The 18,296-nt window shown below is 36.6% G+C and overlaps 1 protein-coding gene across 6 annotated transcripts in view; it reads left to right on the top strand.

Annotated features, from left to right (window-relative positions):
* The window catches only part of LOC126767379 (GTP-binding protein Di-Ras2-like), a 146,704-nt gene that overhangs the window by 35,153 nt on the left and 93,255 nt on the right, over positions 1 to 18,296 (top strand). The window contains exon 1 of one of the 6 annotated variants that reach the window (XM_050484912.1): positions 4,198 to 4,334. The exons of the other annotated variants lie outside the window; for them this stretch is intronic. The gene's annotated coding sequence lies outside the window, so the exon portion shown is untranslated. Of the gene's footprint in view, positions 1 to 4,197; positions 4,335 to 18,296 lie in introns of those variants that run through there. 6 annotated transcript variants of the gene reach the window in all.

Below are 18,296 nucleotides of genomic sequence, written 5' to 3'. Positions count from 1 at the left end.
GTTTTCAAGGAGAAAAAAAAAACATAATTTTATTACATGGCTAAGAACTTAGCATTATTATAAAGGTAGAGGTTTGCAATTATTTACGAAAAAATTGGCAAGTGAACGTCGCGGCTGGGTCGAACAAATTCTAGCCGAGGGGCTCGAGTCTTTTACAATTTTTTGCATTAATTGCGACCGTAAGTCAGCAATATTTATTTCCTATTTACTTTAATAATGAAATCTGAAACTGAGATCTCATATAGTCATAATAATAACTATTGTATCATATATAATGGAAAATTAAAAATATTATTTAGTACATGTGATACTACTTTTTGACATTAATCGAGTGGCTGCCAACTATTACAATGCATCACTCAACGAATTTGTATGCTTCTCTGCATACGCCACCACCCACCAACAGTGCAGCGCATTCCTAATCAGCGAACAAGTTAAACAAATACTTAGCCAACGAGTGTCTTCGCCCTGAAATGTTACTTGTGAGTGCAACGAGCCGATTGCATTGCGAGGCGTGTGCATTAGATTGACTGAATGAATGGCTCACTGCCTTCATGCCCTGCTGAAAGCCTCAGTCTCCGCCTGTCCAACCGACTGGGCGAGGCTTTTTGTCTGGAGAGAGTGTTTGTCAATGTCAATATGTGCAAGCGTGCAAACAAAGCTTATTCACTTAAACATACATATGTATATACCATATATCTTCTTCCGCTTACGCGGTTATAGCCGATATATGCACATATACACAGTATATTTCTATGTTCGCGTTTACCACGTGCGGTGTGTCGCTCGATTTGTGGCAACACTTGAACTTTGTATTGAGGTTAATTGCATTTACACATGCCAATGTTTGTTGTTGCGCATTAAATCTAATTCTATTTATGTATGTGTGTGCCTAAGAATGTTCCTTGTAATGTATGAGTTATGACCCTACATGCTTTTAAGTAACACAGTTTAGACATATCACATTTAATGTTGTACGTTTAACTGATCGGATATTAAAAGCATAAGACCATTGTTGTTGTTTTAGTATGGAAGCATATACTAATGTTCTCATTACATAAGTGTAAGACACATTCATTATTCGAGTTGAAAGATGTATGAGTGCTTTCTCAGCGAGGAATGGAAGAAAAAGAAGAAGTAATAATAATAAGGATTTAGAAGCTGAAAAGCTATTCGCATCGTCTTGTTAAGAGTTCATTGTACAAGTATGAATGGTAATCTGAAAAAATATTGCATTATTTTTCATCATCTGTAGTGAGTGCCATGTAATTTGACCTCTCTTAATGACTATAATAAAGCAAACCTTAAGGGCGTTTCGGCATCAATCAAATAGCAGCGGATCTCCAAATATAGAACTCAACAAATTCTGGTTAATGATTCGGTTATGAAGCAAGTGTGTCAATACTGCATTCAAAACTCGAATCTTTTGCAAAACTTACTTTGAGTAGACGTCGCAAAAGCGTTATTCGACAACATAGCTGAAGTCCCTATACTCATCCAACGCATCATTATTGAAGACAAGAAGTGGCCTTATGAGTATGACGTCGAAACTGTCCAACAATCTAGCGCATGGCGCACAAAACTTAGCGAAAACTGTAAAACTCAAACGAGAAACCTCATAACGAGTCTCAGGGTATTGAAATTCATTTTAACCTGATATTCTGGTATCCTTCTGTGTGAAATAAATTTTAATTTAATTGCCCTAATCTATGTAAAGGGTGATCAATTTAGAGGTTCCACAAGAGGAAGTGCTCTCTCAATAAATCCATTGATTGATACGATGTGTGGGAAGTGGAAGTAGGAAGTATTGAAACCAAATTTCGCCAAGATCACGAGCTTCAGTTTCAAGCATCAAATATTCGTTTATCGTAACGGTCGCCATAGACGGTTACGTTCTCTCCGGCATCATTTTTGCAAAAATAAGGACCGATGATTCCACCGGCTCACAAACCACACCAAACTGTTGGTCCAAATGCGACAATTTTGCTATAAAGGAGAATAAAACTTGATCTGCTTCCCAAAGATTCTTTTCACTTTGAAAAGTACACTTTAAGAGCATTTCATAATGCCCCAGATCATAGACTATCTTGAAATCGCAAGAATATTTCTGAACCGCTTCTTATCAATTATTTTTTAAAGACATGATTTGCTTCTGATTATTTCAAGGATCTTATATTATTGTCAAATTAACTTCAATTCTTTAACATTATATGCTCTCTCTACCGTTTTTACTAGAGATGTCTTTAGATATCAAGAACAACTGCTGAATCCGATTTTTGAAATTTTGTTGTCTATAGAAGTTGTTAATGAATCGGTGCCTTACTTGAAATCTTAATGTCATAGCTACAATACACTCAACTATCCTGCAGCCACTTCAAATTATCAGCAGACCTCCTTCTTGTGAGCAGCCTTAATACTCCCCCTGTTCAGATTAAAAAGAGGGATATATGCATGTTGGATTTCTGAAAAAACTTAAAGTGTAAGTGTCAAAAAGTTTGAGTTCCTTTGTAAGTTCTCAAAACTCTGAAATATTCCGATTAAATAACTTGTATTCACTGGTGTGTACAACTAAAATTCATATTTTGTGACTAAATACGAAGTCTTATATTACAGCAACTAAATTATTATGTTTAATGGCTCAAGTGATGAATAGCATACGAGCGGTAAAGAAGTTCGGATCTGTATTCCAGCTTCTTATTCCCCGAAGTTACCTGTCTCAAACCCCACCTTAAATAGATAACCTCTTGGGACGTTACGACCCAAAAAGGTTGTTTCACAGATCCCTCTATCGATGTTTTTGGTGTATCTCAGCGAAAGATAACTATGACGTAATCAGTTATACAAGCTCGATCAGGCTCTCCATTAAATTCTGTAACTGAAAAGCTTTGGTCACACTACTTAGAACTGGTTCTGTTTATGAGTATGAAGCCAAAATTTCTAATATTTAAAACGGTATTTGTGGTTAAGGACGAAGGATATCTTCAGGAGTGGTAGATAACCGAGTAGAAAAAAATTAGTTACCAAAATCGCTTTTTACCTACCAGATTACTGCAGTGCCTTCCAAGCGGAGGTCAAAGCCGTTAAAAACAAACCTCATTCTGACAAGATGTATAATCACAATAAGCAATTTATTTATATATACAGATACCGGATGTGAAATCACCAAAGTCTCTTAGGGTTTCTGCAAAGATAATAAAATAATGTCGATCTTTTTCTGGATTTAGCACCTTATTTTACGGTCATTGATTCCCGGACACGGTGGTTTTCCTAGAAAATGTGAAGCAGTTGAACTAACCAAAACAGGCATCACCCTACAATAAGACTCTGAAAAAAATAATAAGCCTCCGGCTACTCGTAGACATTTAATTGACGAAACACTTTATAAATAAAGCTGAGCCTCACATGAGTTAATCAAGAAGCAGGCGACCGTGGCAAAATGGAATATGCGTCGCTCATGCCGGCTATTAAAACTCAAAAGTAATGACTTAAGTACTCTAACAGCTAACAGGCCGCACAGCGGACTTCGAACTTCATACAATGACTATTGTAGATTCTGTCAGAAATTAAAAGAAGAAGAGATCTTAGAAAATATTTTATGCGAATGCAAAGTTTTGTATAGAAAAATAATCAAAACTATCGGTTGAGGTTTCCTTGACGTTATTTCTGAATTTGCACAGATTATGTACAAGCGAACTTCTTGAAAAGCGTGTGGTTTAGAGATGAGACAATAAGGTTTGGGGAGAAAACCGATGATTTCAAAATTTTTCCTGGTTAAGGCTTAGATGTATCGCCATACAGTCACTCTGTTATCCTCCACTCCACTTATCCTCAGATGTGGAAATATACTGGATATAGTGATAAAATCAAAAAGTTAACTTCGGACAGTTCTTATTGTACAAAAAAAATTTGGGTCATGCGTGGGAATAGAAGAAAATAAAGTTTCCGTATACTGGATTCACTTCTCCTAGATAACAGTTTATTTTTACCATATTATTTTGAGGATAACTCTTTCTTCTTATTTATTTGGTCACTAAATAAGATAAGTGACTGGAAGAGCGTTAAATTATTTTTTCAAAAGAAAATTCAATAGAAAAGTTTTATTCAAAAGCTAATGCAAATATAAGGTGGCAACACTTTCAACAACATTTTTTATAAATTCTTTTACAGATTTTTAACTCAAACAATGCAGAAGAGTACAAATGAAATGCGTTTTGTTAACTGAAGAGTAAAAAGAGCCACTGCTCCGAATACAGAACAGAATTTTTCACCTTCATATATGCTCTAAACAAAAAGACATGCAACAATTTCGGTACAACACCAAATGATAGCACCAGGTATGGAAATTTCGGCGTTGAGATTGTTATTTTTTGTTGTTTTTTCCAGCCTGAATTTCAAGAACCTTTCTTTCTATATTTTCACTGCGTTCCCACCAACTTCGTGCAAAAACACACAAAAAAGTCTTTTTGTGGACTCTTAGACTATAATTAGACGCTGTGTTGCTGAAAAATTTTAGGTCGATGTCTTAAAAATTGAAATACTAATTTACGTATATACAGATAAACAGAAAGACCGACAGACAAAGGGGCAGAAGGACATGGCCAAATAGACTCAAATCGCCATGTTGATGGTTTTTGTATATATAAGGAGTTTTCCAAAGTAAACAGGACTTAAAAAAAAAGAACAAATGGTTTTTTCGGCAAATCAATTTACTTTATTCAAAATAGTCTCCTTTTGCTTCAATACAGCTTTTTTCAAGGTCGAAAAGCATGCCGAACGAGTGTTTTAGCTCGTTGGCCGGTAAGGCCGCCACTATGCCGGCGCAAGCCTTTTGAATGGCGTCAAAGTCTGCATAGCACTTTCCTTTCATGGGCAAATGCATTTTTCCGAAAAGGAAGAAGTCGCATGGTGCCATATCAGGTGAATACGGAGAGTGATTAATGGTTAAAATGTGATTTTTGGTCAAATAATCGTCCTTCGAATGTTGGATTCTGAGCAATTTTTGGTCGTCAGTCAATTTGTGCGGAACAAACCGTGCATACACCTTTCGGAAACCCAAATGTTCGGTCAAAATGCGATAAATCGATGTTTGGAGATGTTCATTTCAATTTCCATGAATTTCAATGATGATTTCGGATATTTTTTGATGAATTTCCGGTGATCACGGATTTTGATTCGCCCACATGTTGATCGTCATTTATGTCCTCATGACAACTTTGAAAGGCAATCATCGTTTCGGTAAAAGGGTTACCAATTTTAAAACAAAATTTAATGTTGGCTCTTTGTACGAAGCTCATTTTCGCCCCCATAACACAAATATACTGAAACTTAAAACGCCAACCTTTGAAATGTCATGAAATTCTAACTGGACAATCGATAAAGATAGAAAATTCTAACGCACCAGCCGACATATAGATGGCGCCACTAGGGGCGCTAGATTCAAAAATATCCTGTTTACTTTGGAACGCTCCTTGTATATTTCTTTTAACGGAACCCGTTTTTACTGAAATTGAAAACTCTCAGATTTATGCAGTTTAATAACATAGAACTGCTCAAGGCATCAGGCAGTACTGATCGTTAATCTGCTGCTTATGAGACCTCAATAAATAAGTCGCTGAAAGCTACAGGTTAGAACATTGACCCCTCAATGCTAACAGAAGTTAGTTTTAAGTCTTATGGGGTAGTTAAATCCTATTTAAAGGCAGGGAAATATTCGAAAAATGTATCCTCTTACAAGGACATCAGATAGCTGGGCAGCGACAGTTTCTCAGTTAAAGGACCAGACATTCCAGGTGCATACCATACCCTTACATCTAAATCTTTCTCACTTTTTTACGTTTGCAGTGGTCATCATCAAAAGTAGGGTCTCTCATCCGAGCGTCTTGTGTACTTCTCATTGAGTGTGTTTTTTTATACGCAGCGTGTCCCAAATCGAGCGCACAATGTGGAGGGATGATTCGCCTTCTCACTTTAGCTCGCCTTCAAACGGATGACTTTTGGCTACCCAGAGCATACTTGGTCTGAGACCAGAAGTCGTGAACTGCTTAAGCCATATGTAAAGGAATCGCTTCTGGCCACTCTCAAGTGAATGACGCTCAGAAAACTTTCCTCACTTGCGTGAGCATGGTTCCTCTTAGCTAGACAAAATCCACTGTTGCTTAAAATTAGGTCACATACATATACTGACGCCAACTTTGTTACTGTTTTCGAGTCTAACCTAAAAGATCGACCAAAATATCGTCTGGAACTCCAAAAATTTTATTTGCGTGATTAAACCCATCTTAAATTTGAACTACCCTCATACTACAATCTCCAACTAATAGAAATGAAGTTTTATAGAAAAACTTCGCAATCCCCTGGCCATGAAGCCCTTAACTTCCACTTAAATTGCCTCCTTTCTTCTGCTGCTTCATATTTTGCACTTCCCGGCCCAAAACCACCTGCTGCGATGCAATTTCACAGCTTAGTCGGCGACTGTTTCTTAAATGAATGTAAATGACAGCACTTTAATGAGTTCTTCCTAAAATGCACCATTATCTCTGTTATAATTTCCACAGTACACTGTTAACGTTCGCAATCCCCAGACAAAATTCGGTTGTTGTGTGCATTCATGTGCTCTTCACGTCAAGTTGAAGCGTCACTTTCTACCTCTTTTGCCTCAATTCATTTTCGAATAATTTCCTGCTGCAAATTATGTTCACAAATTAAAAGTGAAGAGGGAGAGGCGTGTGCTGTACATGTGTGGGTATGTTATGTGACTACGGCGCAGCTGCGCGAATATAAAATAACTGTATCCCCTCTCGCCCACTTTGGTGCTCCGTCACTTTCTATCAATTCGTGGACTCAATGAGCAATCAAAGTCTTTTCCATTCACCTTCAGCAGTTTATTTTAGGTAATTTACGAGCTGATCCCCGGGACGGAGGATAAAAGCATCTCATTTAGACTTGTGAGACACTTGTCGTTTATAATGCCTCTCCAGTATTGTTAAATTTTTGGAATCCCTCTTTAACAACTACTCTGCAACTACTCTGGAAACTAGCTGAAGTTGTGAGATTTCTGAAATGCCTTAAGAATGCATTGGGGTTTTTTAAATTGCATCCATAGAATCGCAATATTTGAGATTTTATAAAAAAGCTGAACACTGTACGAAACCACATCCCGTGAATTATAATAATTGAATTGAATTTTGAATGTTTTTGTGCTAGTACAACTGTTTTTTCATTAAGGGGTCAGTAGGGTAATCTTTTTTCAAATTTTTTTTTTTTGCATTTTCTGTTCCCTTATACCCTTAGAATTAATGTAGAAACCCACTTTACCATTAGAAGGTTTCGAAAAAGGCCTAAAAAATAATAATACCGACGTTCGGAGCGCTCGGAGTGCACACCTTAAACTTTAAACGCGTTTTTCTCAAAACACACTTTTTAAACTGGCGGGCATGATTGCGGTCGAACTGTTCAACCAATTTGCTTTTTTTTTTAATTTTAAATGTTTTTTATAATTTATTGACAATGTTATGACAAAATTTATGTAAAAAAACATGGGAAAAAATTAAAAAAAAACGTTAATTACTTTTTTATTTATCAACATTTTTTCATGATTCTTGTAGGCTCGACAACCATTCGCGTACTTTTTAAGAATAAATTTGGTTTTTGTGCTTCAGATCATCCAAACATGAGAAATCGTGTCCGCCAGTGAAAAAACGCATCTCATTCACCCAGCCATTTCTCCGACAGTTCTCATCAAAAAATTCCGAAAAAATTTGTTTATACACTCCACGATATATCTCATGATATGTGAAAAAAGATCTGTTGTAGAATAGAAATTTCTATGAAAATAAAAATGTCAAAAAAACAGGCCAGATTACTCTACTGACCCCTTAATACAAACGAATTCGACTTTTTAACGGTACCTTCAGCATCATTTCACTTCTAGTATATTGTGCATCACTAGGATGCGGAGCAGCTTCGTTTGATAGCGTTGGTGGCCATTTCTATTATTACTGTTGTTGTTATTGGTGGTAGTGAAGGCGTTTGGACTCTCCTATCATGCAGTTCGCTTGTTAATTAATTTACTAATGTTTGTTCGTGTGTACTTGTGTACTTGTGGGTCAGTGAGGCTGTTGTGAGCACATCAAAGCATCGTGAAATTTCGCAAACTCGAATGAACACTGAAATCACAAAGCAGACGCATTCCTGTATTACTAACTAAGCCTAAGCATCAAAGCGAATCACTGGGTGCGCACACAAAATTTTCAGCGAAAAACCGGCTGAATTAGTTTGCATGCGGATGTGTATGAGTGGCTGATGGGTTTGGCATTGCTTTGGTTTATCCAGAAGCATCGTTTGGTATCCTATTTTACCCTTTGTTTGAACATTCACATGTTCATACGGTCTTCGAATGTTTTTGAAGTCTTATAACCGTAATTTCTATAAACTGTTGATATTCGAGACGTACCTTCTGGAGGGCTGCAGGAGGATTGTGCTGCCTTTGCCGACCTTCTCGATGAGCAGCTCATGTCTTGGCAGATAAACTCGTTCAAACTATTCCAGTTCGCCGGGCCGGACGGCATCATACCAGCGCAGCTGAAACCAGCTGTTAAGGTGTCATGCAAATCATTGGCATTCAACTTTCGGATCGTCCTATTTCCTACTGAAAGCTTATGAGGGGCTGATAGACTGACACTAAGAGGACGCCTTCCGAGAGTAAATTTATCAGGAGCGGAAACACGCTTACTATTGTGCCATGGCTTGAGGAAGCTATAAGACTCAAGGAATTCGCTGTTGGGAGCTTCCTTGATATTGAAAAAGCATTTAGTAACGTCTTACCGAAGGCAGTTGTAACAGCTCTGAACGGTTTTGGGATTGAATCGAACCTCAAACGTGGAATGGGGTAGCGTCTCGGTGAAATGTGATCAAGGGATGCCCCCAAGTTTAAGTTCTATATCTTCTTATATAGATCATGGTCATCAACAATCTGCTTGAGGATAATGGATACCAGGTAATTGCCTATGCCGACAATGTAGCAATAATGGTCAAAGGAAAGTTCTTCTGTTTCGTGTACGAGTTGACGTAAGGTATCTCAGCGTTGTAATTAATTCGACGCCCCGAAGTGGCCGCGCCATTAATCCTAATAAAGCTGTGATGGTTTATTTAGTAGGATTTACAAGATCCCGGAAGTATTACTGCCACGGATGGGAAGCATTCGATCTGTGGATACAGTGAGATATTTAGCACTCGTCCTGGATGGGAAGCCTAATATGGAAAAGTAGTTCTCTGGCTCTACGACACTATAGTCAAACCAATTATGTTCTATAAATTCGTATTGTGGCGGAAGGCTCTAGAAAAGACTCCTACTGCAAAAAAGTTGGAGAGCGTCCAATGAGCAGCTCTCTTCAGCATGTGGCGCTCTAAGATCCATTCCAACAATGACACTTAATGCCATTTTTCATAAATTGCTCATAGATATCGCCGGAAAGTGAATGGGCGCGAAAATAGCTGTCATACTCAGAGAATCTGGGTTTCTCTTCTTCTTTTAATAACATACTCTCATCTTCGCCACAATTTTCGCACATTTAATCAAGATAAAACTATCAATTCAAAAATGAAATTTTATTTAAAATCCTATATTTTTATTGGAAATTCCAATATTTTTTTAAATTTAAACTAACATATTATACAGGGTGGCGCAAAAATAATCCTCCTATCAATAGATGCTATAAGTTTTGCAATTGATCTCTAATGTCAGTTCTGTTTTGAGATTTGTGTAGTAAACACAAGCGAAATACACATAAATAAACAGTGGTACGCTACACGGCTCCAGAACTCGGGTTATTGGTGACTATTTATTTGATCAACAATCGGTCGGTGACTTTGGCACAACGTGAATTTCGTCGCAGATTTCCTCGCCGTCCAACGCCTACTGGTGAAACACTGCGACGTTTAGCCGGTCGCCTAGAAGAGACTGGCACAACATGAGATGCTGCCAGGCGTGGCGGACCCCGGAGTGGCCGTTCGGCAAAGAATATTGCTGCTGTTGCCGAAGATGTCTTGGAAGCGCCGTCGACATCGACCAGACGACCTGCCACGAAAATGGGTACAAAATTTGAAGAAGTTTTCGTACAAAGTCCAGATGGTCCATCAGCTGTTAGCTGCTGACCGCCAATCGCGTTTAACATACGATCAAGCCGCCCTTAATCACCATCAAAAGGAAGATGATTTTTCATCAAAAATAATCATGAGTGATGTTGCCCATTTTCATCTTAGCGGGTACGTAAATAAGCAAAATTTACGCTTCTGGGGCACTGAAAATCCGCGTGTAACCCACGAAAAGCCATTACACCCGCTCAAAGTCACTGTATGGTGTGCTGTTTTCGCTGTTTTTTCTTCGAAGACGTCGCGGGCCAAACAGTTACTGTGAGTGGTAAGCACTACATTGCAATGATCAACAAGCTTTTTTGCCGCTACTTGATGAATTGGGATTGGAAAATATGTGTTTCCAACAGGACGGTGCAACGGCACACACTGCACGTGCCACAACCGATATGCTGAAGGCCAAATAACATCGGACGGTTATTGTTCTCGCAACTGGTGAACTCACCTTTGTTACCGAAACTTACTTTTATAAAAATAACGCAAACAACGGGTTATCTAAATATCAAAGTTCCCAAATTATCATTTTCATTTAATTTTGATTATAACCGATATAAAAGATTGCAAAATTGCAGAATACACAAATCGTCGGCGGAATAAACGTATTTTGCTAGACGTGGGAAAAACCGAGATGCTGCGAAAAGCGTATGCGCATGTGCGTTGAGTCTGAACTCGTACGGGAAAAAAGCGAAGTGAAGGCGGCTGGAGTTGTCCGTCCCTTTTGTGAAAGTTGTGGTGTTTTGGTTGGTAGTGTGGTGCCATATTTGGGTGTGATGTGTAGTTATGTGGAAGGTGAGTGGTGAGTGCGGTGTGTTATTCGTTTATGATGATTTTGTCTGCCAATGTGGGGTGTTGAAATGTGGTGTAGCTGTGTTTCATGATGAGGTAGGCATTTAGACAGTTATTTTTGCGCTACCTTGTATGTAGGTTACCTTTTTTTGACTTTAACATTTTTTATATTATACATTTTCAGCGTGTTTTGACATTCGAGCGCTTTTTGTGTTCTTAATAGTAAGTTAAAACATTCATTCAACCAAAAAATGGAAATAAGTCGCGAACATTTTCTCGTGATTTTTTTAAACATATTTTGATATTGATACCTAATCGTCAGTACATCGATGAAATCAATTTCTGTTGTTGTTGAAGGAACTATTGAGACAGTGCGCAAACTGTTATAGTACAATCGTTATGTGATCTATCATAAGGTAAAGACAACTATAAGCATTAGTGGTAGCAACATACATACATACATTTCAAATTATTTGAACTTTCCGAAAAGCAGTCAATCTCCAAAAAAATATATTTCAAGTTAGAGAGTATATGTATTTCTGAAATCTGCATCATTTTCGATATGCACATCCCTGCCGCTATGTTTTAGCTTTCCTTTCCTGTTAAAGGTTTGCATTTGTACGAAAAACAAAACTGAATTGAACAAAGAGTTTCAGGTTATCACAATAAAATGGTGTAACGACGGTTATTCTATATCGAAGGAATTTTGACGGTTTCTTTGCACTTAATCACAGTTGCTTATTGAAATTTCATTAGGCAAAGGTTATACCCTGCAATTACCTTCTTCTTATACTAAGATTACATCGCGGGATCTTAACTTTAGGAATAATTAAGTAATACGTAAAATGTATGAATAGGCAGTACTTCTCAAAAGCCATTAAAGAAAGCCTTTGAATAGTTTATTACTTATATACAATAAAATCTATATGAATCACTTGAAGAATTATTAAATGATAAAGCTTCTTTGTTAATAATAAGATTAGTTTAATTAAGATTAGAAAAAGACATTCTCATCACTTAGAAGAAGCATAAACCACTTTTTATACATAAAAAAAAATTATTATTGGGCTTAACATTGTCTTTTGAGAATAGGTCTATTTCTGCCTAACGGTTTTGCTTTTTTGACATTTATCCCCTTTTTAGACACTATAAACAGCTACAGTCTCTGAATTGCATTGAGTTGAAAGTCTCAATATTGGCTCTTTCATAGTAAGATAACGACCATTCCTTTACAGAAACCTTAGCTGAAAAAAACAAAAACCACCACTTATTCATGCAACTGTTCAAAAACTAAAAAAACATACATGAGAAATCATAGTTCAGTGTATTAAAATGATTTTATATTTGCATATGTGCAATAATTACCAATTTGTTTGTTTTCTCGTTTAACCAACTAACCACACATCCACATATCTGCATTTGCAAAGAGAAATTCCTACAGCCGTCGACAGAGTTCAGGATCCAAAAACCATTATTAAATTAAGAGCAGGATTTGCAGTATACATTACAACCACAGCATTGTGTATTTTATTTACCGGAATTTAAATATAGTTTGAATATATAGTTGAATGAACGTTACTTGCATCTTAGGCAAGTCACACTATTTTTTTATTTAGCATTTTTTGTACATATGTCATATATTAAGGATAAGGTTTGACAACTTTTTTATTTCCATTTTTTTTTTTTCTGAACCATCAACGTCTCAAGAATATTGTGTTAAAGTTTTAGGTCATTCGGAGAAAAACTAACGAAGTTTGTTGAATAATGGTATTCTTATACAAATCTTTTCGATTTTCCCAAATAGGCATTATTAAAGTTTAAAGAAAAAACTACTGCATTGAAATACAAATATTCTACATATCAAATTGAAAGGTGAATTTTACAATTAATTTCCAAAAAAATTTGGCTTGAAAATGGTTTTTTCGACGTCAATTGAAAGATAAACTCATAAACTAAAGAAAGCATTTTAATTTTTTGGTTTCCGATGATCCAGTGATGCTGTAGGCTGGTGCACAACAACTTTTGTTAGTGACATCTATGCTAAATTTCACGCTAAGAAAATATTCATTGGTATTTAAGATACGCAATAATTTTTTCTAAAAAAATTCACGAAAAAAGGTCTTTTGTGAGGTTATCATACTGTGATCTGAAAGGTGAATTTTTAATTTATCTTCGATTTTTATCTATTTTTGTCTGAATTTATTGAACTAAAACGGAAAAATACATTAGTATAATGCGTCCATCTCATACTGCATTGGTTATTGTACGTGATCATTTCGCCACATTTTCAACTAATATCGTGCCGCAACCACCGCATTCGCCTGTTTTACCTTCGTATAACTTCCGGCTATTCAGCAAATTCTCATGACCACTCCGAGGACACCGTTTTGACTCAATTGAGGATATACTAGTAAAAGCTGAATCGAAAAAGGCTCTGATGGCCATCACGACGGAGAATTTTTCCAAGTGCTATGATGACTGGAAAATTCGTTGGCATAAGTGTATTGCAGCGGGAGGGGATTACTTTGAAGAAGATGAAATGGACAAAATTCACTTTTCAATTTTATCACAGTGGTATGTCGTTAAAGTTATATATCAAATGTTTTGAGCATTCCTACAAGTGCCTTATCTCCGGGAGCTCCTCTCAAAAAAGGATATTTTGCGGTACTATGCTGAACTGGATCCTCTGAAATTAAAAAGACCAAATAGATGTCGTTAAGGCAATGGCAATTCCAGTAACTAATAGAAGGAATCAGCAAAATAAAATATTTTGATAAAATGAGTGTTTTTGTGAAAAAAAATCGATTTTCGGTCTTAAATTGTTTATAAAAAAATATTTATCGGTGAGAAGAAATCATCGCCTAATTACTAAAATTAAATTTAAGAAGCTTGTGTTAAAATTTGAGACTAATCAGATTAGCCGTTTTCAAATAATATAAGTCACCAACTTTGAAATCACTATTTTGAGAAAACGTGTTTAAAAAATACTTTTTGGAAATATTGGACATCCCATGAATTTTTAGTGCACACAGTTTAGTAAAATGGGATTTTACTTGTATTCATGTAAAATCGTCCATAGGAAAATATTAGTACAAAAACATTAGCACATTTACACATACACATAAATACGCATACATGCATACATATATAAATACATACATACACATACATATGCTGTGTTTATATTTGCTAAATGTAAACCCAGCAAAGCGCAGCACTCGAGCGAGTGTTAGTTGCCTACTTTGTCTCGAACAGACGGCTCTTTAGTTTCTTATAACAGTTTAATGTGTGTGTGTGTGACTAATTGTGAGTGTAGCTACCTTTACGCCGCTTAACTGCTATTTGCTTAAGTAAGCAATTTTATACATTTGTTTATGAATATATGTGTGTGTGCCTAGACACAAATACATGGCGAGCAACAGGTCCTTAGTGTATATTTACACGGACGTTTGCTCACACAGACACTATTATGCCGCTGGGAGTATTTGAAAATTGTAAGTGTATGTGTGTTGGCGTGTTGTGTTATTTGTACAGCCATTTATGCACCATATAACTGCGTACGTCTCTCCAATATTACTTCCGTTAGCTATTTTCTATTCTTCAAATAATTTTCAAACTCACTTTTTTGTTGTTGGATTTGCAGCCTTTCAATACATATGCAAACACATCTATATATACATACATATAAAAAGGAATGCCACTTTTCATTGTAATTTTATAACGTAAGAACGGATTCACCTATCCAAACCAAATCCTTAGATATTGTTCTGACTGTTTAGTAGGCACTTTATTTGAAGTTTGCACAAAATAAGAGCGCTACAAAAGTTTTTTTCTCATAATACAAAATCGGTTTGGGATAACAATGAAATTCTTTATTCGTGTGAAAGTAAATTCAATGCCATTATGTATGGAACGGTTCTTTCGCATGGTCACCACGGGCACGCTTGCAGAAGTCCATACGCTGAACCCAATTTTTGATGGTTTTGAAGCATATAAATGCTAAAATTTCACGTTCGCTATTCTTACGAAGTTCATCAATCATCACTGGCTTGTTGGCATAGACCATAGACTTGACGTAGCCCCACAAGAAATAGTCTAACGGTGTTAAAACACACGACCGTGGCGGCCAATCGACTGGCCCATTTCGTGAAATAGCACGTTCACCAAACTTGGTTTTCAATAAATCGATTCTGACATTTGCTGTGTGACTTGTGACGCCGTCCTCTTCGAATATTGTCCAAGTCCATTTCATACAACTCAGGCCAAATATATTCGGTTATCATTGAGCGCTAGCGATTCCTATTCACAGTAAAATGCCGGCGTTGATCATCACGGAAGAAGTACGGCCCATAAAACGCACCAAACCACAATTTTTTCGGGATGCAATGGTGACTCAGGAGTACGTACGTATGTACCTTTAGAGGAATAAATAATGTCATTGATATCGCAAACAATTTTTTGTTTTATTCAAAAAAACTTTTGTATCGCTCTTATTGAAAAATCCGCTCTTAAAGTTGTGGCTATGATGAAATGGCAAACCTTACTGAAGAGAAATGTCGAAAGAGCGGGAAAAATATGGCGTGGTTTCTTGTCCTTATTGGTCTACTTTCGTACCGTAGCTATTGAAAAACCCTCTAGATCTGTTGACCCTGTGCATGTACTGAAATTGCACCATGATCACGAATACGTCGTGTTTTTTTTGGAAATGATGTCTGCTTCTTTTAATTACAACAGTATACATTGGAAGGATGACCGCAATTTATCCACATTGTGAACTTTCAAAGTGATATGCACGGGATGTGTTGTGCTAATGGCAAAGTGAGATTTCCAGCATTAAAAACTCCACCCGAACCATTGTATTCATTAATTCTTGGGACAACTCAAACGTCGAAGCTTTGTTTAAGTCATGTTCAGCAATGCAATTCGACATTTCAAATGACATTTTTGGGTGCGACAAAAATTATTATACTCTTGTAACATATTTCTGTTGGTAGTGAAAAAGCTGTTGCTAATTTGATTGAAGCTACGGACTTAACTGATAAATCAAAAGGAGAAGTTTTTTGATACCGCGTATCCCGATGATTCCAACTGAAATGGCATTTCGATTTAAATGATTAAAATTAAGTTTTAAAATAGCTTGCAAATATTAAAATATTTTTTTAATCGAATAAATGAATTTGATGTTAAAATAGAATTGTATATATATGTATATATTCAGATATCAACAATTATGAATATTGCTTTTATCACTTTAAAACGCTTCTGTGTTTGTTTTTAAAGCACTAATGTTTATATTTCAAATACGACTTTTGCATACAGAATTTACTGTTGCTGAGAGCTAAGGAAATACAAACGTTCCTATTCATGCTGCAGCTCCAGGGCATTTTTGTGTTTGTTGGTTACACATTTTAAGTTTATACAATTTAATCGATTTTTCGTTTTATTCACATAGTAACACTGTTTAGACAAGTAGTTCTCTACTGACGTAGCTTAATTATTATCATATCAATACACCTACTACTCATCAAATGCATGTTAAAGATATTTTTATACCTTTTATGGTATAAAAACTGCATCTATGAAGGGTACTCTAGCTTCTTTGTTCTTGTTTTAGCTTTAAATAGTTTATGTAAAGCATAATTTTTGTTTTAAATATGGATTTTGTATGCAATTTATTCAAAACTAAACCAAATACACTTCCTCACATGCATACATACTAGGGCTGCTATATATATTCTGGCCTAGGGCAACACTAAGTGTTGCCAGGTGCAATCTGACATTTCCATTGGAAAGTTTGACATTTTTATACTCTCGCAACAATGTTGCTAAGGAGAGTATTATAGTTTTGTTCACATAACGGTTATTTGTAAGTCCTAAAACTAAAAGAGTCAGATATAGGGTTATATATACCAAAGTGATCAGGGTGACGAGTAGAGTCGAAATCCGGATGTCTGTCTGTCCGTCCGTCCGTGCAAGCTGTAACTTGAGTAAAAATTGAGATATGATGAAACTTGGTACACGTATTCCTTGGCTCCATAAGAAGGTTAAATTCGAAGATGGGCAAAATCGGCCAACTGCCACGCCCACAAAATGGCGGAAACCAAAAACCTATAAAGTGTCATAACTAAGCCATAAATAAAGATATTAAAGTGAAATTTGGCACAAGGGATCGCATTTGGGAGGGGCATATTTGGACGTAATTTTTTTGGAAAAGTGGGCGTGGCCCCGCCCCCTACTAAGTTTTTTGTACATATCTCGGAAACTACTATAGCTATGTCAACCAAACTCTACAGAGTCATTTTCTTCAGGCATTTCCATATACAGTTCAAAAATAGAAGAAATCGGATAATAACCACGCCCACCTCCCATACAAAGGTTATGTTGAAAATCACTAAAAGTGCGTTAACGGACTAACAAAAACTGCACACAGGCTTTTTTTAAAAATAGAAAATGGGCGTTGCCTCGCCCACTTATGGACCAAAACCATATCTCAGGAACTACTAGACCGATTTCAATGAAATTCGGTATATAATATTTTCTTAACACCCTGATGACATGTACGAAATATAGGTGAAATCGGTTCACAACCACGCCTTCTTCCAATATAACGCTATTTCGAATTCCATCTGATGCCTTCTCTGTATAATATATAGTACATTAGGAACCAATGATGATAGCGGAATAAAACTTTACAAAAATACGGTATTTGAAAAATATTTAAATGACGTATAATGAAATCTCGATTATCACTTTACCATGCGAGAGTATAAAATGTTCGGTGACACCCGAACTTAGCCTTTCCTTACTTGTTTAGCATAACATCACTCAGAACGTTTTGTCATTTAATCGTGAATTGTTTTATTTACAGGGAATTAAAAAATTCATCTCGGCCAAAAAATGGAATTAACTCGTGAACATTTTCGTGCGATCATTTTTCACAACTTTCGACGTGGATTATCACGACAAGAGTGCATCGATGAACTAAAATCTTTGTATGGCTATGAAGCACCATTCTATAGCACTGTGAAAAACTGGTACAACGAATTCAATCGTGGCCGACGCTCGCTCAAAGACGAATTCCGTGAAGGTCGTCCAAAAACAGCCGTTGTGCCAGAAAACATCGATGACGTACGTGAACTGATAATGCAAGACCGTCATGCAACATACCTTCAGATAGAGGCATGCCTATGCATTTCTCCCACCAGCATACATTCGATATTGCATGAACACCTGCCCGTAAAAAAGGTTTGTTCTCGTTGGATCCCGCACAATTTGACAATCGCTCGTGCGGATTGGTGTAAAGAAATGCTGAAAAGATCGTCACAGGTGACGAATCATGGATCTATGCGTATGAGCCCGAA

Source organism: Bactrocera neohumeralis, unplaced genomic scaffold (assembly GCF_024586455.1).
Source record: "Bactrocera neohumeralis isolate Rockhampton unplaced genomic scaffold, APGP_CSIRO_Bneo_wtdbg2-racon-allhic-juicebox.fasta_v2 ctg584, whole genome shotgun sequence".
NCBI classification, from domain to species: Eukaryota; Metazoa; Arthropoda; class Insecta; order Diptera; family Tephritidae; genus Bactrocera; species Bactrocera neohumeralis.
The sequence above is the reverse complement of the archived record's forward strand: the minus strand, read 5'-3'. Positions and strand labels throughout refer to the sequence as shown.